Raw genomic sequence first — 24,933 nt, 5'->3', positions numbered from 1 at the left:
GGGACATAATAAAGATCAGAGTGGAAACAAATAAAATAGAGACAAAAATAAAAACCAGTAAAAAAAGATGAATGCAAGTAAGAGTTTGTTCTTAAAAGGATAAATAAAATTGACAAACCTTGCCCTGGCTGGTGTGGCTCAGTGGATTGAGGGCTGGCCTGCAAACCAAAGGGTCACTGGTTCAATTTCCAGTCAGGGCACATGCCTGGGTTGCAGACCAGGTCCCCAGTGGGGGCCACATGAGAGGCACCCACACATTGATGTTTCTCTTTCTCTCTTTCTTCCTCCCTTCCCTTTTGTCCAAAAATACATAAATAAAATCTTTAAAAAAACAAAGTTAACCTCTACCCAGACTTGTCAAGTTAAAATGAGAGAGGAAGAGAGAGACCAAAGAAGTAATATCATAAATAAAAGAGGAAGATTGCAACTAACACCATAGAAATACAGATCATTAAAGCATCCTGTGAGGCCTTGCTAGTGTGGCTCAGTGGATTAAGCACTGGCCTGTGAACCAAAGGATCACCAGTTCGATTTGCACTCAGGGCACATGCCTGGGTTGTGGGCCAGGTCCCGGTAACCACACATTGATGCATGTGTCCCTCTCTTTCTTCCCCCCTCCCATTCTCTCTACTCCCACTCTTTCTAAATAAATAAAATCTTTGAAGAAAAAAGAATGCTGTGAACATCTATATGCAAATAAGTTGGACAACCTAGAAGAATCTACAAACATGTAACTTCTCAGACTGAACCAAGAGGAATCAGAACAGGCCAATTACTAGCAATACATTGAAGCAGTAATACAATAAATACATACATACATACATACATGCATACCCAGGACAGCTTCACCAGTGAATTCTACCAAGTATTGAAGGAGATTTTAAATAGCTTATCTTCTAAAATATGAAAAACACAAGGCCCATGGGCTGAATCCAGCCCTCCACCTTGTTTTATCTGGCCCAGCACCTGGTTTCTACCTAGCGACAGTGCTGAGCTCTCGCTTCACTGTTAAGGAGTAATTACATTTATACAGTCCTAAAATTACATTCAGCCCTTTGAAGGCAATTGCAAGGCTTATGTGACCCCTGGTGAAAATGAATTTGACACCCCCATTCTAGAATTACTCAAAAAATTTAAGAGGAAAGAACTCTTTTAAACTCATTATATGAGGCCAGCAAGACACTGCAAAAAAAGAGAAGTATAGGTCCATATCCCTGAGGAATACAGATGCAAAAATTCTTGACAAAGTACTAATCTGAATTAAAAAATACATTCACAAGATTATACACCATGGCCAAATGGAAGTTATGCCAGTGATACAAACAATGTGATACATCACATTAATAAAATCAAGATTAGAGTTACCCCTGAGGTGGAGGCTTAGGTAGATACCCTTAACCTCCTCATACAACCAAAGAAGGATAGCAAGCAATTTAAAGGCAAAAAAAAACAACTAGAACTTCCAGAAAATTGACCTGTACGGAAATCCGACGACCGAGGAGTTAAAGAAGAGACATGCATCCAGACTGTGTCACAAGGCTATGAAGCAGGTTGCTACCCCCACTCCCCATCCCCAGTGAATATATAAGGCTCTGCCCCTTACAAGATAACAGGTGCACCAAACCAAAGAAATATGGCCCAAATGAAAGAACAGATCAAAACTCCAGAAAAAGAACTAAGCAACAAGGAGATAGCCAACCTATCAGATGTGGAGTTGAAAACACTGGTAAGCAGGATGCTCAGAGAAATGATTGAGTATGGCTGCAAAATAAAAGAAGAAATAAAGGCTCTACAAAGTGAAATAAAAAATATAGAGAGAATCAACAGCAAAGAAATGAAACCAGGGCTCAGATCAATAATTTGGAACAAAATGAAGAAATACACATTCAGCTGGAATAGAATGAAGAAACAAGAATTCAAAAAGTAAGGAGAGGCTTAGGAACTTCTAGTACAAGTTTAAATGTACCACTATATAAGTCATAGGGGTGCCAGAAGGAGAAGAGAAAGCGCAAGAAATAAAAAACTTATTTGAAAAAATAATGAAAGAGACTTCTGGCCAAGATGGAGACATAGGTAGACACACTGTGCCTCTTTGCACAACCAAGATAGGGACAACAACAATTTAGAAACAGAATAACAACCAGAACTGACAGAAAATTGAAATGTATGGAAGTCAGACAACCAAGAAGTTAAAATAGACATGTGTACCCAGACGGGTAAGAGGGGTAGAGTCGGGCGGAGTCTGGCAGTCAGCCTCCTGTTGCAGCGTGTCAACAGAACAGAGAGTGGTGGGACCCAGCACGTAAGGCATCTGGGGCGCACAAGACCACAGCGGGTGGACCCTGAGTGCGAAAGAGGCAGCTGGCAGGCCCTGGCTGACAGGTGGCAACCGGCAGACCCAGCGAGGCGGCAATTGTGAAGTAAGGCACTGTGTGCAAACCAGGATCACAGTGCTGGGAAATAGAGCCTTGATGCACTGATGAAAACACCTGTGGGGGTTGAGACACAGGGAGATACTCCCAGACTCACAGGAGAGATCCTTGGAAAGTCCCACGGGTGCACAAGCCCACCCACACAGGAATTGGCACCAGAGGGGACCAGTTTGCTCAGGGAGAGCAGTGGAAGGGACTGAGGTCCCACAGAGAGCAGAGCAAGGGCCATTCTTCCCTCTCTGACCCCACCCCCACATACAGCATCACAACCCAGCAACTGGGGTGCCCTGCCCTGGTGAACACCTAAGGCTCCTCCCCTCAACTTAACAGGTGTGACCGGACCAAAGAGAGAGAGAAAAAAAGAAGATGACTCAAAAAAATTAAAAGTCCCACAACCAGCATTTTTAAGCTACCAAGAGATAGCCAACCTATCAGATGCACAGTTCAAAGCACTGGTAATCAGGATGCTCACAGAATTGGTTGATTTTGGTCACAAATTAGATGAAAAAATGAAGGCTACAATAAGTGAAACGAAGAAAAATGCACAGGGAACCAATAGTGATGGAATGGAAGCTGGGTCTCACATCAATGGAGTGGACCAGAAGGAAGAAAAAAAATACAATCAGAAAAGAATGAAAAAAAAATAAGAATTCAAAAAAATGAGGAGAGGCTTAGAAACCTCCAGGACATCTTTAAACATTCCAAAGTCTGAATTATAGGGGTACCAGAAGAAGAAGAGGAAGAGCAACAAGTGGAAAACTTATTTGAACAAATAATAAAGGAGAACTTCCTCATTCTGGCAAAGGAAATAGACTTCAAAAAATTCCAGGAAGCTAGCCCTGGCTGGCATAGCTCAGTGGATTGAGCGCGGGCTGGGAACCAAAGTGTCCCAGGTTCGATTCCCAGCCAGGGTACATGCCTGGGTTGCAGGCCATAACCCCCAGCAACCGCACATTGATGTCTCTCTCTCTCTCTCTCTCTCTCTCCCCCTCTGTTCCCTCCCTAAAAATAAAATAAATAAAATCTTTAAAAAAAAAATTCCAGGAAGCTCAGAGAGTCCCAAAGAAGTTGGGCCCAAGGAGGAACACACCAAAGCACATCATAATTACATTACCCAAGGTAAAAACAAAGGAGACAATACTAGAAGCAGCAAGAGATAAGGAGACAGTTACCTACAAAGGCATTCCCATCAGACTGTCAGCTGATTTCTCAAAAAAGACCTTACAGGCAAGAAGGGGCTGGAAAGAAGTATTCCAAGTCATGAAAGGCAAGGACCTACATCCCAGATTGCTCCAGCCAGCAAAGCTTTCATTTAGAATGGAAGGGCAGATAAAGTGCTTCTCAGATAAGGTCAAGTTAAAGGAGTTCATCATCACCAAGCCCTTATTATATGAAATGTTAAAGGGACTTATCTAAGAAAAAGAAGATAAAAAACCATGTACAGTAAAATGACAGCAAACTCACAATTATTATTAACCACATCTAAAGCAAAAACAAAAAGAAACTAAGCAAACAACTAGAACAGGAACAGAACCACAGAAATGGAGATCACATGGAGGGTTAGCAACAGGGAAATGGGAGGAGGAGAGGGGGGGAAGGTATGGAGAATAAGTAGCATAGATGGTAGGTAGAAAATAGACAGGGGGAGGGCAAGAATAGTATGGGAAATGTAGAAGCTAAAGAACTTATGACACATGGACATGAACTAAAGGGGGGAATGTGGGTGGGAGAGGGTGTGCAAGGTGGAGGGGAATGAACGGGGGCAATGGGACAACTGTAATAGCATAATCAATAAAATATATTTTTAAAAAATAGCGAAAGAAAACTTCATAAATCTGGCAAAGGAAATAGACATACAAGTCCAGGAAGCTCAGAGAATCCCAAACAAGATGGACCTAAGAAAGCACACACCAAGGCGCATCATAATTTAAATGCCAAAGATTAAAGGTAAAGAGAGAATCTTAAAAGCAGCAAGAGAAAATCAGAGGCTTACCTACAAAGGAGTTCCCAGAACACTATCAGCTGATTTTTCAAAAGAAATCTTGCAGGCAAGAAGGGGCTAAAAACAAGTATTTGAAGTCATGAAAAGCAAGACCCTACATCCAAGATTACTGTATCCAGCAAAGCTATCATTTAGAATGAAGGGGCAGATAAAATACTTCCCAGACAAGGTAAAATTAAAGAAGTTCATCATCTCAAAACCCTTATTATATGAAATGTTAAAGAGATTTGTGTTAAAAAAAGAATATAAAAACTATGAACAGTAAAATGACAAGAAACTCACAACTATCAACAGCTTAACCTAAAAAAAAGAAACCCACAAACTAAGCAAACAACTAGAACAGGAACAGAACCACAGAAATGGAGATGACATGGAGGGTTATTAGTTGTGGGGGTGACGGGGGGAGAAAGGAGGAAAAGGTACAGGGAATAAGAAGCATAATTGATAGGTACAAAATGAACAGGGTGAGGTAAAGAATAGTATAGAAAGTGGGGAAGCCAAAGAACTTATATGTATGACTCATGGTCATGAACTGAGGGGGAAGGAATGCTGGAGGGAGGGCAGTGCAGGGCAAAGGGGGGAAAAGGGAAAAAATGGGACCACCATAATACCATAATCAATAAAATATACAAAAAAATAGCACAATGGAGAATTTTACTAGAGAATTGGAATCAATTAAAAAAAGTCCATTTGAAAACTTAGAGTGAAGAAATGTACAAACTAAAATTACAAACCCAGCACATAGATTTACCTGCAAATTAGACATAGGTGAAAATAAGAGCAGTACCAGTAGAAAATATTCAGGATGATGTACATATGGAAAAAAGATGGAAAATATGGAAAAGAGTATAAAATATGTCAGAAGACAGTGGGATCAAGATAGCTGTGTCATAGGCCAGTCCCACACATGAATTTCCCCACAGCAGTCATGCCGGACCTCACAGAAAGTGGAGCAGAGGGCCAACCCCACCCAGCAGTATACTTGAAGCAACTGAAGCCCAACTACAACAGGTGAGTACATGCAACCTACATAGGGGACACCCCAGGAATACCTGACCCTGACAACCACAGAGAATTGCTCCACTTGACCCCACAGAACACCTTCTATGCAAGCCCACTCTTTCAGGACAAGGAGAGGTAGCTAATATGTAAATAACACTGAGAGCTAGGTGACATAAGGAGACAAAAGAATATTTTCAAAACAGGACAAGACAAAACCTCCAGAAAAGGAACTAAACACTATGGAGATGAGCAGTTCACCAAATAATTAGTTCAAAGTAATGGTCACAAACATATGAATGAACCCTGTGAGAACTTCAACAAAGAAGATAAAAAGTATAAAAAAAGAACAAATCAGGAGAGGGTGGGGAAGATGGCGGCTTTACTCTAGGCAGCGTTTTTCTCGGCTTCTGTGAAGAGGAGGGAAACTGACGGATTGGTGGAGAAACAGAGCAAGTGGACTAGGTTACCAAATCACTTTTGAAAGCAGGACATCAAAAATTATTGCAATCACTGAAAAACCAGACGGTAAGGAGACTGCTTCAGGACAAAAGGGGCCCAGGGATCAGCGCGGGGTGTAGGGGTGTGCACTCCCCAGGCCCAGTGCTCCCGGGTCTGCCTCAGGGATCCCGGGAGAGGGGAGTCGCTGCTCCCTACCCCGAATATGGGGGGTGAACAACTCCAGGGGAGAACGTGTTGCTAGAAGGAACAGATTGGCCAGTTGGACTGGGACAAAATCGCCCAGGGACTATGAACACCCGCCCAGAGACCTGGGAGAAGTGAGGGCCTCTAGCCGACACAACCAGGGGCAGCCTGGAAGAGCGCCCGCACCCCTAGCTCGGTGGAAGTGCAGATCCGTGGAGAGCACAGAGCCAGGCCGGGCTCGGCTCCCGCCCCATAGGGAGGCCTGAATCACGCACTGTGATCCTGGGAGGGACGTGGTGCTTGGTGTGTTCCTACAATAGTGGCTCAGAAATTTCCAGCTAGCCAGATCGGGGAAGCCGGGAAAGACACCAACACCCCTAGCCCGGTCGGAGTGCAGTTCAGCGGGGAACACAGAGCTGGAAAGGGCTCACTTGAGCACCATCGGGAAGACTGACTCCCACGCACTGTGAACCCAGAAGGGTTGCGGCGAGGCGCTTAGGGTGATCCTAGACCCCGAATCTCAAAAGTTTGGGGGAGGGCCGTGCCCTTTTACGATTCTCAGGGAGGGCGCAGTGAATCCCAAAATGCCGTGGGTGCCTCCTGAGATCATAGAGCTGGAACCCTGCAGGACCCCGGAGTCCACTGTGGAGGAACACGGCAGTGAGCTCTAGAGAGCGAGTATGCTTGGGAGTGCCCAGGGTACCTGACAGTCTTGCTGAGATCTGACTGGGAAGAGAGAGAAGCATTTCAAAGGTCCCTCAGCCAGCTGAAGCCAGCAAGATCAGAAAAACTGGTCTGGCCAGTTAGAAACCAACAAGAGGTTTTTCTTATTTTGTTTTGTTTGGTTTGGTTTAGTTTTGTTTTTGTGGCTGTTGTTGGTTTATTGATTTTATCTTGTGTTTTATGTGACATTTTATTTTTCAATTGTTATTATTTTTATCTCGCAATTCCTTATGTTTCTCTTCCATTCATCCTAATATTATTCTTTCCACTCCAAATTTATCTCTCCTGCACTACATCTTCTGCTTGTCTTTCCTTTTTTTTTTTTAATCTTGCAAGTTACTGTAAATCTGTACTATCTTTTTCTCACTTTTGCAACATTTTTTATTTTAATAGTATTTTGGTATTCTTTTTCTTTCTGTATAATGTTCTTTGCTTGGCTGGTTATACTGTCATTTGATAGGTTTCCCCTGGTATCTCAGTCACAATGTGTTGATAAGTTACTATTCTTCATCTGTGTTCCATTAATACACCTCTCAAGATTCTATACTCTTTATTCTTCTTATCTAGACCTCATCGATTCTGCCACAAGACAGTCACTTTACTATTACTGTTAGTAAGACCTAGTCTATACAATTGTAAATACTACTCAATACCCATACCTGATCTAAGCCCACTTTGCAATTTTCTGAACTATACTATTGGGGGGGGGTATCTCTATTCTTTTACACACTACTCCTATATACTAATCTTTAATCCAACCCTACCTTAGAATCTGACCTCCCACAGCCTCACAGCTTTCTAGATCCAACTAACAATCCTCTCATCCCCAATAAGAGTCTTACCCTCTTTCCATCCTTTCTAAAACGTGGATAGTGGGGTGGAGGATCACGGTAAACACTATAAAGAGCCAAAGGATAAACCAACTCTTCTCTACTGGCTGCTAATGTAAATATCATAGTACACTGTCTTGCTGTCTTAAACCATTTCACCTTACTCCTCCAACTGATCACAAAAAAGACCAGGGGGAAGCTGTGAACACCAGGATACATGAAGGAGATTGCACCACTGAATCTCACAAATATTCTACCACAGAAGTTCACTCCATAATTACAGGGAATCAGAACAGATCAATTTAACAAACAAGAAGAAAAAAGAAGAAACCCATGAACAATGAGAAAACAAAGAAACAATCCTCAATTGAAGGGAAACGAGGAAGCCTCAGGAAAAATGCTAATTGAAATAGAGGCAAATCAACTATCAGATAGTGAGTTCAAAACAATGATTACCAGGAAGTTCAATGAACTCACAACGAGCTATCAGAAATTAGAGGGAAACTACATCAATCTCACTGCAAACTATATAAACATGAAAAAGGAAATAGAAACTCTCAACAAAGGTCAAGAGGAAATGAAGAATACAATTTCTGAACTAAAGAACACAGTAGAAGGAATGAAAAGCAGGATCGATGAAGCAGAAGATCAGATTAGCAAGCTGGAGGACAAAGTAGAAAACAACACCCAGAAAGAGCAAGAAAAGGAAAAGAGGCTCAGAAAGAATGAAGAGGGATTAAGAGAAATGCAAGACAATATGAAACGTAATAATACCCATATAATAGGGATACCAGAATGAGAAGAAGAAGAGCAAAAGATCAAAAACCTAGTTGAACAAGTAATGAAGGAGAACTTCCCTAATTTGATGAGAGAAAAAGTCACACAAATCCAGGAAACACAGAGAGTCCCAATCAAGAGGAACCCAAAGAGGCCCACCTCAAGACACATCATAATTAAAATGACAAAATTTCAAGACAAAGAGAGAATCTTAAAGGCAGCAGGGGAGAAAAAGGAAGTAACATACAAGGGAGCCCAAATAAGGCTAACAGCTGACTTCTCAATGGAAACACTTCAAGCCAGAAGAGAATGGCAAGAAATACTCCAGGTAATGAGAACCAGACATCTGCAACCAAGGCTACTACATCCAGCAAGGCCCTCAATCAAGATACAAGGCCAAATAAGAAGCTTCCCAGACAAAAGAAGTCTAAAAGAATACACCTCGACCAAACCAGCTGTGCAAGAGATTCTAAAAGGACTGCTTTAAGGAAGAGAAGGAAAAGAGAGAGAGAGAGAGAGAGGGAGAGAGAGAGAGAGAGAGAAACACACATACATGAAAGACAATGAATAAGTACCTATCAATAATAACCTTAAATGTAAATGGATTAAATGCTCCAATCAAAAGACATAGAATAGCTGAATGGATAAGAAAATATGACCCACATATCTGCTGTCTACAAGAGACCCACCTCAGGATAAAAGATCTGCACAGGCTGAAAGTGAAGGGCTGGAAACAAATCTTCCAAGCAAATGGACAGGAAAAAAAATCCTGGGTAGCAATACTCACATCAGACAAAATAGACTTCCAAAAAAGGTCCATAAAGAGAGACCCAGAAGGTCACTTCATAATACTCAAGGGAAGAATCCATCAAGAAGACATAAATATTGTAAATATATATGCACCCAACATAGGAGCACCCAAATACATAAAGAAAATCTTAGAGGACTTCAAGAAAGATATGGACAGCAACACAATTATAGTGGGAGATTTTAACACCCCACTATCAAAAACGGACAGATCGCTCAAACAAAATATCAACAGAGATATTGTGGCATTGAACAATACCCTTGATGAAATGGGCTTTACTGATATATACAGAGCCCTCCATCCAAAAGAAGCTAAATATACATTCTTTTCAAATGTACACGGAACATTTTCAAAGATAGACCACATGATAGGACACAAAACAAGTCTCAAGGATTTCAAGAAAATTGAAATCATGCCATGCATTTTCTCAGACCACAAGGGACTGAAGCTAGAAACCACCCCCAAGGAAAAAACCAAAAACACTCAAAATCATGGAGATTAAATAGCATGCTATTAAACCATGAATGGGTCAAGAATGACATTAGGGAAGAAATCAAAAGGTTTCTGGAAACAAATGAAAACGAACTCACAACAACCCAAAACTTATGGGACACAGCCAAGGCAGTCCTGAGAGGGAAGTTCATAGCGATACAGGCCCACCTAAAAAGGTTAGAAACATTCCAAACAAACAACCTAACCCTACGTCTACAAGAACTAGAGAAACAACAACAAAGGCAGCCCAGAGCAAGCAGAAGGAAGGAAATAACAAAGATCAGAGCAGAATTAAATGACATAGAGACTAAAAGCACAATTCTAAGGATCAATGAATCCAAGAGCTGGTTCTTTGAAAAGATAAACAAAATTGACAAGCCTTTAAGCAGACTCATCAAGAAAAAAAGAGAGAAGACCCAAATAAACACAATCAGAAATGAAAGAGGAGAGATTACAACAGATACCATAGAAATACAAAGGACTGTAAGAAATTACTACAAAGAACTGTATGCCAAAAAATTTGAAAACCTAGGTGAAATGGACAAATTTCTAGAAAAATATAATCTTCCAAAACTCAATGAAAAAGAAGCAGAAAGCCTGAACAGACCAATAACAACAAAAGAAATTGAAGCAATAATCAAAAAACTCCCAACACACAAAAGCCCGGGACCAGATGGTTTCACAGGAGAATTCTACAAAGCATTTAAGGAAGAGCTAACCCCTATCCTTCACAGACTATTCCAAAAAATCCAGAAAGATGGGAGTCTCCCAAACTCTTTTTATGAGGCCAACATCATCCTAATTCCAAAACCAGATAAAGACACAACAAAGAAAGAAAACTTCAGGCCAATATCACTGATGAACATTGATGCTAAAATCCTCAACAAAATACTGGCAAACTGCATCCAACAATACATTAAAAAGATCATACACCATAACCAAGTGGGATTCATTCCAGGGATGCAAGGATGGTACAATATTCACAAATCAGTAAATGTAATACATCACATAAACAAAAGCAAAGACAAAAACCACATGATCATATCAATTGATGCAGAAAAAGCATTTGATAAGGTACAGCACCCATTCATGATAAAAACACTCGGCAAAGTGGGAATAGAGGGAGCATTCCTCAACATAATAAAGGCCATATATGAGAGACCTTCAGCTAACATCATACTCAATGGCCAAAAATTAAAATCTTTTCCACTAAGATGAGGAACAAGACAAGGCTGTCCACTTTCACCACTTCTATTCAATATAGTACTGGAAGTTTTAGCCACAGCAATCAGACAAGAAAAAGAAATAAAAGGCATCCAAATTGGAAAGGAGGAAACAAAACTGTCATTGTTTGCAGATGACATGATAGTATACATAGAAAATCCTATAGACTCTACCAAAAAACTGCTTGACCTAATAAATGAATTTGGCAAAACAGTGGGATACAAAGTCAATATCCAGAAATCAAAGGCATTTCTGTACACCAACAATGAAACAGCAGAAACAGAGATCAAGGAAAAAATCCCATTTGACATAGCAAAAAGAAAAATAAAATATCTAGGATAAACCTAACCAATGAGGTAAAAGACCTGTATTCAAAAAACTACACAACACTGAAGAAAGAAATCAAGGAAGACACAAACAAATGGAAACATATACTGTGTTCATGGATTGGAAGAATTAATATCATCAAAATGTCCATACTATCCAAAGCAATTTACACATTCAATGCAATTCCCATTAAAGTACCAATGGCATATTTCACAGACATAGAACAAACACTTCAAAAATTTATATGGAATTATAAACGACCCCGAATAGCTGCTGCAATTTTGAGAAAGAAGAGTAAAGTAGGAGAGATCACAATACCCGATACTAAACTATACTACAAGGCCACTGTAATCAAAACAGCCTGTACTGGCATAAAAACAGGCACATAGACCAATGGAACAGAACAGAGAGCCCAGAAATAACCCCAAGTCTCTATGGTCAATTAATATTTGACAAAGGAGGCAGCAACATAAAATGGAGTAAAAATAGCCTCTTCAACAAATGGTGTTGGGAGAACTGGACAGCCACGTGCAAAAAAATGAAACTTGAGCACCAACTTACACCATATACAAAAATAAATTCAAGGTGGATAAAAGACTTAAATATAAAACGTGACACCGTTGAAGTCCTAGAGGAGAACGTAGGTAGGAAAATCTCAGATATTTCACGCAGAAACTTTTTTACTGACTTGTCCCCTAGAGGAAGGGACATAAAGGAAAGAATAAACAAATGGGGCCTCATCAAAATTAAAAGCTTCTGCACAGCTAAAAAAAAACAGTATCAAAATTAAAAGAGAACCAATCATATGGGAAAACATATTTGCCAATGATACCTCAGACAAGGGTTTCATCTCCAAAATATATAAAGAACTTACAAGACTGCACTCTAAGAAGACAAGGAATCCAATTAAAAAGTGGGCAAAGGACTTGAATAGACACTTCTCCAAGGAGGACATACAGAAAATCAAAAGACACATGAAACAATGTTCAATATCGCTAGCTATCAGAGAGATGCAAATTAAAACCACAATGAGATACCACTTCACATTGATCAGAATGGCCATCATAAACAAAGCAACAAACAACAAATGTTGGAGAGGTTGTGGAGAAAAGGGGACCCTAGTGCACTGTTGGTGGGTCTGCAGACTGGTACAGCCACTATGGAAAGCAGAATGGAACTTCCTCAGAAAACTAAAAGTGGATCTGCCATTTGACCCTGCGATTGCACTGCTGGGACTCCATCCTAAGAATACTAAAACACCAATTCAAAAGAACCTATGCATCCCAATGTTCATAGCAGCACAATTTACAATAGCTAGATGCTGGAAGCAACCAAGATGCCCATCAGTGAATGAATGGGTAAAAAAAACTATGGTACATTTATACAATGGAATTCTATGCAGCAGAAAGAAAGAAGGAGCTCCTACCCTTGCAACAGTGTGGATGGAGCTGGAAAACATTATGCTAAGCAAAACAAGCCAGTCAGTGAAAGACAAATACCATATGATCTCACCTTTAACAGGAACCTAAATAACAAAACAAAGAAACAAGCAAAATATAACCAAAGACACTGAAATAGAGGTCAGGCTGACAGTGCCCACAGAAAAGAGTAGAGGGAATTTCAGGGGACAGTGGGAAGGGTTCACGGGAACAAACTTGAAGGACACATGGTCATAAACTAAGGGGAGGGTGGTAATGGGAGGGAAGTGGGGAGGGGTGGGAGGGGGGCTGGATTGGAGTAAAAAGGAGAAAACTGTATTTGAACAATGATTAAAATTTAAAAAAGTAACAAATCAGAACTAAAAAATACCATAACTTGGATGAAATAAATACATTAGAAGGAATTAACAGCAGAGTAGAAGGTGCAGAAGAATGAACTGGCAAACTAGAAGACTGGAAATAACCCAATCAGAAAAACAAAAGAAAATTTTTTAATGAGGGTAGTTTAAGGGACCTCTCCAACAACGTCAAACATACTAATATTTGAATTATAGAGGTTCTAGAAAGTGGAAAGATAGAGAAAGGAACAGAAAACCTATTTGAAGAAACAATGATTAAAAACTTATTTTCTAAGCTGGTGAAAGAAACAGACATATAAGTTCAGAAAGCATAGAAAGTCCTAAACAAGACGTACCCCAAGGAACCACAAAAAAACACATCCCAATTAAAATAAGCAAGGATGAAAATAATAAAAATTAGAGCAGAATTAAGCAAAATAGATAACAGAAAACAATAGAAGAAAATTAATGCAAAAAAGAGTTGGTTCTTTGAAAAGATAAAACTGACAGACCTTGGCTAGGCTCACTAAGAGAGATAAGAGTCAAATAAATGAAATCAGAAATGAAAGAGAAGTCACAATGGACAGCACAGAAATACAGATGACTACCAAGTTTAATAACCTAGAAGAAATGGAAAAATTTTAAAAAATATATAAAGTTCCTAAACTGAGACATGAAAAATTGGAAAATCTAAATTAACTGATCAACAGTAAAGAAATTGAAAGAGTCACCAAACATCTCCCCAAAAATAAAAGTCCAGGGCCTAATGGATTCACTAGTGAATTCTACCAAACATTCAGAGATTATTTAATATCGACTTTTTTCAAACTCTCCCCAAAAATTAAAGAAGAGGAAATACTTTCTAATTCATTTTATGAGGCCAACACTACCCTGATACCCAAACCTGGCAAGGACAACACAGAAAAGAAGAAATTGCAAACTAGTATCACTTATGATATAGATGCACAAATTCTATGTAAAATACTAGCAAATTAAGCAAAACAATACATTAAAAAGATAACACACCACAATCAAGTGTGTGGGGAACAAGGATGGTCCAGAAATAAAAAAAATAAAAATTATATGATCATATCAATAGATGCAGAAAAAGCATTTGACAAGAAAAAATATTCATTTATGACCAACCACACACAATAAAGTGGATATAGAGGGAAACTACATCAACTTAATAAAGGCCATATATGACAAACACTCAGCTAATATCTTACTCAATGGTGAAGAACTGAAAGCTTTTCCTCTAAGATCAAGAACGAGACAAGGATGTCCAGTCTCACCACTGTTAATCAGCTGGAAGTACTGGAAGTCCAAAGCAATCAGGTAAAAGAAATAAATAAAATGCATCCAAGTTAGGAATGAGGGAGTATAATTGTCATTTTTTTGCAGATGACATGATTCTATATATAGAAAACCCTAAACACTCCACCAAAAAAACTAGTAGACACAATAAAATGCAGTAAAGTTGCAGAATACAAAATCACTGTACAAAAGTCCATTGTAATTCTTTATACTAATAGTGAAATATAAACATAAAAATGAAAACAATTCCATTTGCAATTGCAACAAAAAGAATAAAATACTTAGACATAAACTTAACAAAGTCGGGAAGGACGGAAAACTACAAGGCATTATTAAAAGAAATTGAAAAAACACAAAGAAGTGGAAAGATATTCCACGTTCATGGATTGAAAGAATCAACATAGTTAAATGACTGTGTTACCTAAAAGAATATGCAGATTTAATGCAATTCTTATATCAATCTCAATGGTATTTTTCAAAAAATGTAAACAAACACCCTCAGTTTTGTATGGAACCACATAAGTCCTCAAGTAGCCAAACCAATCCTGAGAAAAAAAGAACAAAGCCAGAGCTATCACATTCCCTGACTTCAAATTATACTACAGGGCTACCATAATCAAAAGCACATGGTATTAGCAGAAACACTGACACACAGACCAATAGAACAAAATTGAGGGCCCAGAAATAAACCTTCACATATATAGGCAATTAATTTTTTAACAAAGAGCCAAAAATATACAAGGAAGAAAGGAAAGTCTTTTTCAACACCTTTTCAAAGGTGATGAGAAAACTGGAAAGTCACATGCACAAGAATAAAACTAGACTGCTATCTGACACCCCACACAAAATTAATACAAAGTCAATTAAGAATTTGAATATAAGACCTGAAAAAATAAGTGATCTATAAGAAAATATAGATAGTAAACTTATGGGCCCTTTATCAGAGGGATTTTTGTGAACTTGACCCCAAAGGCAAAAGAAATAAAGAAAAAAATCAATGAATGGGACTACATCAAACTAAAAAGCTTCTGAACAACAAAAGATACTGTCAACAAAACAAAAGGCAGCCACTGAATAAAAGAAGATATTTATAAACAATTCCTCCAATAAGAGACTACTTTCCAAAATATATAAAGAACTCATACAACTTAACAATAAACAACAAAACAATCTTATTAAAAATGGGCCAAGGTCTTGAACAGGTACTTTTCCAGTGAAGATATACAGATGGCTAACAGAGAGATGAGAAGATGTTCAACTTTACTAGCTATAAGGAAATGCAAATTAAAACTACAATGTGATACGACATCACACCTGTTAGAATAGCTATTATCAATAACACAAAAAATAGCAAGTGTTGGGTGGGATATGGAGAAAAGGGAACCCTTGTACACTGCTGCTGGGAGTATAAATTGGTGCAGTCTCTGTGATGGATCCTCAAAAAATTAAGACTAGAGCTGTCATATGACCCAACAGTCTCTCTCTGGGTATCTACCCAAATTATTTGAAAACATTTACTTGTAAAAATACATGTATTCCTATGTTTATTACAGCATTATTTACAATAGCCAAGACATAGAAACTACCTAAGTGTCCTTTCACAGACGGCTGAATAAAAAAGATCTGGTACACTTCCCGTCAAGATGGCAGAGTAGGTAAACACAGCACTCGTCTCTTCCCACAACCACATCAACAATACAATTAAACTACCTCTGGAAAACTTAAAATAATACCCACAAGAGCAAAGCATTAGAATCAGCACTCAGTGGGTCAGAGGCCTGCAGCATTTAAGGACATGTCTCCAGGAGGAGGGGAATGGTCAGCAGTGAGACTCACTCTTGTGTCTGCTCACTGATGCTCTTTTGGGGCCCTTTAGGTTTGGGCACAATGAGCAGAGGTAAATGGCAAAGTCTTATGGGACTAGCACTCTTGGGGTCTTTTGAGCTGTCCAATTCCCCTTCTTCCCCAAGGGCTATGTAGTGAGACCTGAGCCATCCGTGCTGAGATTTGCTTTATGGAGCAGCATATGATCAATTCTGCCAACTGCTGTATGTGCACTTGAAGAGAACTTGCATTTTGTAGTAGATGGCTGTGGTTTTCTACATATGTCACTAGGCTAGGTTGCTATTCTAGTTGTTCAAATCACCTACATCCTTATAGCTATTTTTGTTACCTTGTTTTAGAGTTACTAAGAGATGTGCACTGAAATCTCACATTATGATTGTAAATTCTTCTATTTCTACTTGTAGTTCTCTCTAGTTTCTTTTCATGTAATTGAGGTCATATTATTAGGCACATATAAATTTAAAATTGTTGTAACTTCTTGGTGGATCATCCCCTTTATGAAAATTTTACTTATTCTCTTAAGGAGGTTTTGCTTACCTTACTGTTTGCTTTGCTTAATACTAGCATAGCTTCATTGACATTTTTTAATATTGTTGGCATGACATGTATTTGTCTATCCTTTTGCTTCATGCCTGTTGATTTACTTAGTTTTCAGAGCATTTTCAAAAATTTACTACACTTTCAAAAAAAAGATTTTATTTATTTATTTTTAGAGAGAGGGGAAGGCAGGGAGGAAAAGAGGGAGAAAAACATTAATCCATGGTTGCCCCCTACACGCCCCGCACAGGGGACCTGGCCTGCAGCCCAGGCATGTGCCCTGGGTGGGAACCCAACTGACTACCCTTTGGTTCACAGGCCAGCACTCAATCCACTGGGCCGATCAGCCAGGGTTTAAGAGTATTTTTGTATGCAATTTATACTTTAAAAAAATTAAGTCTGACTATCTTCATCTTTTATTTGATATATTCAATCTATTTAATATAATGTCTGTATTAGCTTGCTAAGACTGCCATAATAAAGAACCACAAACTGGTGGATTAAACAAGAGAAATTTATTTTCTCACAGTTCTGCAGACTGGAAGTCAGAGATCAAGATGTCAGCAGGCATGGCTTCTCCGGAGACCTCTCTCCTTGGCCTGATGTGGCTGTCTTCTCTCTATGTCCCCAAGTCTTCCCCTGTGCATGAATGCCTCTGGTGTCTCCATTGTGTCTAAACATCCTTGTCTTATAAGTCACCAGTCAGATTGGGCTAAGGTCCACTTTAACAACTTCATTTTTTTTAAAGTGGGTTTTATTTAAGATTTTATTTATTTATTTTTAGAGAGGGAAGGGAGGGAGAAAGAAAAAGAGAGAGAGAGAAACATCAATGTGCTGTTGCTGGGGGGCATGGCCTGTAACCCAGGCATGTGCCCTGACTGAGAATCGAACATGCGATGCTTTGGTTCGCAGCACGCGCTCAATCCACTGCGCTACGCCAGCCATGGCAACAACTTCATTTTTAATGTAATCCCCTCTAGTATATAGTCGTGTTCTGAGGTACTGGGGGTTAGAGCTTAAATATATGAATATTGAGGGAACACAGTTTAGCCCCTAACAATGTCTTCTATATTTAGGTTTCAACCCACAATTTTCCTACTTAGTTTTCACTTGTCCCACTTGTTAATATCTACCTGCATTTTTTTGCATTTTTCAATGTTTATTTTTCCATTACAGTTTACATTCAGTATTATTTTGTATTGGTTTCAGGTGTGCAGCATAGTGGTCAGACAATTACACTTTACAAAGTGGTTCCCCACTTGCCTCCCAATATTTCCATTACCTTCTTGGTTCCATTCATATTTACCACGATACTATTGACTATATTCCCTGTGCTGGACTAGATATCCCTGTGACTAGTCATTACAACCATTTGTACTTCTTACTCCCTTCCTCTCTTTCACCCAATGCCCACACCCTCCCTCCCTGCTGTCAACCACTGGTCCACTCTCTGTGTCTGAGTGTTTCTCTTTTGTTTGTTCATTTATTTTGTTCTTCAGATTCTACAGGTAAATGCAATCATATGTCACTTGTCTTTCTCTGATTTATTTCACTGAGCATAATACCCTCCCTTTCTTTTGTATGGCTGAGTAGTACCCCGTTGTATAATTGACCTACCTGCATCTTTATTATTAATGAGGTAAATTTATCATTCTTTCCTTTTAATAACTTTTTAACTATACTTTATTTTTTCTTCTCCTTCTTTGAGTGGCAACAGAAATTAGTCTGCCTAACTTGACTTACTAGTGCCTAATACATAAATAAGTCTTTTTGCCAATTCCTGCCTCACATAGGACCTTAGAACACTTTAGTTTTATTAACCTCACTCTTGTTTTTTGCCGTTGTTTTCACATAGCTAAATTCTACATATATTTTAAACCCCATACAATGTTAATTAATGTTATTTCATGCAGTCAACACTCAGATTTATTCACATGCTTGCTCTTTCCATTGCCCTTCAGTTCTCTGCATTCCTGTGCTTCCCCCTGCAATCATTTTCCTTCCACTTCTGCTTGCAGAATTCCTTTTAGGCTTCGTTTTCATTTTGACTTGGTGCAGGTCTTCAAACAGAAACTTCTCTCAGTTTTTGTTTGCATGAACTCATCTTTGTTTTGTCTTCATTGTTGAGTATATTTCTTTTAAAAACATAATTCTACTTGAACAGAAATTTAATTCCAAGACTTTAAAGATGTCATTTTATTGTTCTTTAGTTTTCCTCATTTTAAAAAAAAGTCAACTATTAGATCCCTGGCTGCTGTAGCTCAGTGGATTGAGCACTGGCCTATGAACCAAAGGATTGCAGGTTCAATCCTTAGTCAGGGCACATGCCTGCATTGCCAGCCATGTCCCAGGTTGATGTTTCTCTCCTTCTCTTTCTCCCTCCCTCTAAAAATAATTAAATAAAATCTTTTAAAAAGCCAACTATTCATCTTCTTATTGAATTTTTAAAATAAAATCTTTTACTGGATGTTGTTAAATTTTTCTTTTTGTTTTGATTATTAACAGCAGTTTTATTATGATGGGCCTTGCTATCGATGTTATTTATTCATTTTGTTTTGGTTAATACAACTTCTTAATCTGTAGGTTGAAGTCTTTTATCACTTTTAGAAATTTCTCCACCAGTATTTTCTTTAAATATTGTTTCTGCCCTACTCTATTTTTCTCTTCTGCTTTTGAAACTTCAGTTACATTTAAGTTAGACCTTACTGTGGTCATACATTTGTCACTTTTCCATATTTTACATTCTACATTCTTTTTCCTCTGTTTCAACCTTGATTTTTCTATTGACCAGTAGGTCTATTGACCAAATTCACTACTCCTCTTTCACCTGTGTCTAAACTGTTGCTAATTTCTTCTATTAAGTTCTTAAGTTATTTTGTTCAGTTTAACATTTTTATTTTATTTTTTCATAGTTATGGATTTCTAATGAAATTACCCATCTTGCTTTCTTCGATTTTCACATAGTAATAATAGGTATTTTATTTTATTTTTTAATTTTTTTATTGTTGTTCAATTACAAGTGTCTCCATTTTTCCCCCATTACTCCCTTGCCCTACCCACACCCCCACCTTCCATATTCAATCCTCCCCCACCTTGTCTTTTTAAAATATATTTTATTAATTATGCTATTACAGTTGTCCTATTTCTTCTCCCCTTTATTCCCCTCTGCCTTGTACCCACACCCACTATCATTTCCCCACTGTAGTTCATGTCCATGGGTCATACATATAAATTCTTTGGCTTCTCCATTTCCTATACTATTCTTAACCTCCTCTTATCTATTTTGTACCTACCATTTATGCTTTTTATCCCCTGTACCTTTTCCCCTACTCTCCCCCATCCCTCTCCCTACTGATAACCCTCCATGTGATCTCTATTTCTGTGAATCTGCTCCTGTTCTAGTTGTTTGCTTAGTTCATTTTTGTTTTTGTGGGGGTTTTTTAGGTTCAGTTGTTGATAGTTGTGAGTTTGTTGTCATTTTACTGTTCATATTTTTTATCTTCTTCTATTTTTTAGGTAAGTCCCTCTAATGTTTCATATAATAAGGGCTTGGTGATGATGAACTCCTTTAACTTGACCTTATCTGGGAAGCACTTTATCTGCCCTTTTATTCTAAATAATAGCTTTGCTAGATAGAGTAATCTTCGATGTAGGTCCTTGTTTTTCATGATTTTGAATACTTCTTTCCAGCCCCTTCTTGCCTGTAAAGTTTCTTTTGAGAAATCAGCTGATAATCTTATGTGAACTCCTTTGTAGGTAACTGTCTCCTTTTCTCTTGTTGCTTTTAATATTCTCTCCTTATCCTTAATCTTGGGTAATGTAATTATGATGTGCCTTGGTGTGTGCTTTCTTGGGTCCAATTTTTTGGGGACTCTCTGAGCTTCCTCAACTTTCTGGACATCTATTTCCTTTATCAGATTGGGGAAGTACTCCTTCATTATGTTTTCAAATAAATTTTCAATTTGTTGCCCTTCCTCTTCTTCTGGTACCCCTATGTTTCAGATGTTGGAATGTTTAAAGTTGTACTGGAGGTTCCTAAGCTTCTCTTGATTTTTTTGAATTCTTGTTTCTTCATTTTGTTCCAGCTGAATATTTCTTCCTTCTGGTCCAAACTGTTGATTTGAGTCCTGGTTTCCTTCCTGTCACAGTTGGTTCCCTTTATTTCACTTTTCGCAGCTTTCGCTTTTTCCTCTATTTTATGACCATACTCAACCATTTCTGTGAGCATCCTGATTACCAGTGTTTTCAACTCTGCATCAGATAGGTTGGCTATCTCTTCGTCACTTAGATGTATTTTTTCTGGAGCCTTGATCTGTTCTTTCATTTGGACCATATTTTTTTTGTCTAGATGCAACTAATATGTAGTATTGAATGGAACCTTAGGTATTCACCAGGGTGAGGCAACCCACTTTGCTGTGTTGTGGTGCTATATGTGGGGGAGGGGTCCGAGAGGGAACAACGCCACTTGCTCAGCTCATGGCTGGCTTACAGTCACTTCCCCCACTACCCACAAGCAAATTAGGCCCTTCTGGTGCTGATCCCTGGGTGGGTGGTTTTGTGTACATTCCAGGACCCTATGGGCCTCTTCAACAAACTCTCCTGTAAGGCTGGGAGTTTCTCCTGCCACCTCAACCCTCACAGGTTTTCTGAGTCAGAGATTTTAAAAGTTTATTTCCCCACTCTGGAACCCTGGGTTGCAAGGTCTGTCTCGACCCCCAGTTACTCCTCCCAGTTTGTCCATATACAAATGTGGTAACACCTGCTCTACCAGCTGGTGTCTGGCTCACCCAGTCCTCTAGCTGCTACCTTGCAGCAAGTCTTCTCCATCTTGGCTGCCCCTATCTGCCTCTCCTACCAGTCTGGATAAATATTTCTTCTTAATCTCCTCGGTTGTTGGACTTCCATAAAATTTCATTTTCTTGAAGTTCTGGTTATTTTTTGTTCTTAAGTTTCTTGTTGTTCTTCTTTTGGTTGTGTGAGGAGGTAAAGTGTATACCTACACCTCCATCTTGGCCAGAAGTCCTTAATAGTTGATATTTTAATGTCCATGAATGGTAATGTCAATATATGGGTCTATTTTAATTTTTTTTATTTTCCTTCTCTCTTGATTTTTAAGTCATTTTACCCTGTTCCTGGAATGCATGGTCATTTTTCCTTGAATAGAATACACTGCAATTACAAATTATAAAAAAAATCTAAAGCTCTGGGTGGTAACCTTTTCCTCCAGAGATGATTTACTTTTCATTTTGTCATGCAACCAAATTGGCAGCAAATTACATTAACCCAGACTGTGACTGATCTGTGTGAAGCTGAAGTTGGGTTCAGTATTTATGAGAATTTGATTATGATCTCATTAACCAGTTATTCTTGGGGTACAATCTTTCTGGGGTCTTTGCTGAAACCCTGGAATGTTTTAAGGGTTCTAAACTTCATTTTTTTTGTCTCCTAGATCTATGAGATTACCAAAACCTCTGCTCAGGTCTCTGGCCATTATGTCTTGTGCCACTGATGAATCAGCAAAAGCCCTGAAAGGAAAGACACCACAGAATGTCCAACTCATCTAAAAACATGTCCTTTCTCCCTGGGATCTTGGCTTCTTGAGTCATGGTTGTTATTAGTATTGTTATGTTGCTTTCAAAAAATTTTGCCTTCTTAGATTCTATTCAACTTCTATAATTACTCTCATTGTAAAAGTTGTTCTGATAAAAACTAGCCCTTGAGAGTTCTAAGTTTTCTTTTTATTTAATTTTTATTTTAATTGGTGAAAGATTTAGCAAAGTTTAATCTATAAAAGAAGGCACATGAAAACATTTTTAGTTTCTATCTCTGTCTCATCTCTACATTTCTACTCCTGTATGTAACATATTTATTCATTTTTGGCTATATATTCCTTATTTGATTTTGAATTACATACAAGTGTGTGTATAATTATTCCCCTTTCTTACACAAGAGATAGCATATTATGTACACTGTTATATTCTGAAGATCACTCTAGCATAGCAGATAGAAATACTTTATGTTCCTTCTTACAGTTGTATAGTACTTTACCAGGTGGATATGTTGTAGTTTACTCAAATCACCTAGAGTGAGCTTTTAGATTTTTGAGACATGTATGTGAAATCAGAAAGAATAGTATAATAAGCTTCCATGTACCCATTGCCTAGTCTTAATGGTTATTAACTCATTCCCAATATTGTTTCATCTACTCTCCTACCCATTTCTCCTTGCATCCCTCATCTCTGAATTATTCAGAAACAAATTTCAGGAATCATATATCTTAATCAATACACACTTTTATGTGTTTCCCTAAAATATAAGGAAATTAAAATTAACATTATGATAAAGATTTAAAAAGAATTTCTAATAGTATTAATAGTGACATCTCATGGACATTTATGTGATAGTTACTACTTTCATTATAGGGTTTCAAATTTGGGGAAGTAATCTGAATGCCCTTAGCCACTTTCAATTTCTTTTTTAAATTAGACTTACAAATTAAAGTAAAAGAGAATGTCTCTATATGTACATGGCAGCTTTCAAAGTAAAATAGAAGGGATCAGTTCAGACTTCCTAGTTATTTGAAAAAAGTAGACATTTCAAACACTTTTTTTACAGACTTTAGAATTTTAAAAGATAAGCAATAATTATTATTACAGACTCTTCTCTCTTTCCTACAGTGAACCTCTAACCCTAGTTAGTCTTGATATAGACTGAATCAAGGAGAGAAACATTGGTTTGGATATGGGATAGAAGTCTTGAATTTCCATGTTTTGGATTTTCGAATAGCTAAATGAACATTAGTTTTTGTGCTCAACTCTTTCATGTCCACTAGATGTCATGAAAAGTGAAGGGAGGAATGAGGTATCAGCCCTGGCTGCTTTGACTCAATGGATTCAGTGCCAGCCTGTGACCCAAATTACATTGCATTCCAAGCCAGGACACATGCCTGGGTTGCAGACCAGGTTTCTAGTAGCGGGTGCATGAGAGGCAACCACATTCTGACCTTCTCACCCTCTTTGTCTCCCTCCATTCCCCTCTCTAAATAAAATCTTTTTAAAAAGAGTTGAGATATCGTATTTAATTTAAAAACAGTGATTCTTACAAAAATAAAGATATTTTCTTGTTTGCATATAACCAACTTCAGGCTGTTCAGTACAATCGATTGTAATGTAGGAGCTGTCATGGGGCAGTAAGACTATGTTCTGCAAGGTATAGACAGTGAGGCTTCAGGGATTCCCAGGACATGGAAGTCAGTGTGATTGAGTGCTTTGGGAAGTTTGAAAGAAGATAAATTTCATTGGATTCCTGGAGAATTAGTAATGACCTAAGAGGAACATAGTCAGGAGACAAAGTAGTTTCCAGTGGGGAAAAACAGCTTGAGCAAAAGTATGGATGTGGGAAAACAGCAGGTGCATAGGGAGGAGAAGAGGAGAAGAATGAAAAGGAAGAGTGGTAAATGAGCTAGGTCAAGTCCTCACAAGCCAATGTGCCTAAAATTCATTTGCTAGGTGACCATTTCTCTTCCACTCTCTCTGATCTTTGGTCTTCCTGCCTCTTCCTCTTAGCAGCCTCTGCATATTCCTTGCCTCCAGATAGTAGCTGGAAGCAGAAGCACAGAAAGAGGTAAACGTGAAAACATGTAAGATGATGAATTAACCTTTTGGCAAGCTAATTGCAATGATATTAGCTAATGAAAAAATCAACTAGCTTCTACAGGATATAAGGCCCAAAGTAAAGTGGCCATTAAATTTGTCATTTTGCCCTGGCTGGTGTAGCTCAGTGGATTGAGCATGGGCTGCGAACCAAAGGGACGCCAGTTTGATTCCCAGTCAGGGCACATGCCTGGGTTGCAGGCCAGGTCCCTACTGGGAGCCATGTGAGAGACAACCACACACAATGTTTCTCTTCCTCTCTTTCTCCTTCCCTTCCCCTCTTTCTAAAAAAATAAAAATAAAAATAAATTTGTCATCCAAGCTGAGATACTCTAGATAGTGAAGATTTGGCCATTCATGGTTACACTGGGAAAACAGGCATAAAATGGCAGACCCCAGCACACCGGGGAGGGCACTGACTGCAGAGAATCACCAGACAGCACTTGAAGGACACCCAGCTCCCATGCCACAATCTGACTCTCATGAAAGTGGGTGCTCTGTTTCCCTCCTACTAGGTCATGAACTCCTGGGAGCCAGGGCATTGTC

The sequence above is a fragment of the Phyllostomus discolor genome, chromosome 13 (genome assembly GCF_004126475.2).
Source record: "Phyllostomus discolor isolate MPI-MPIP mPhyDis1 chromosome 13, mPhyDis1.pri.v3, whole genome shotgun sequence".
NCBI lineage: Eukaryota > Metazoa > Chordata > Mammalia > Chiroptera > Phyllostomidae > Phyllostomus > Phyllostomus discolor.
This window is presented reverse-complemented; position numbering follows the sequence as displayed.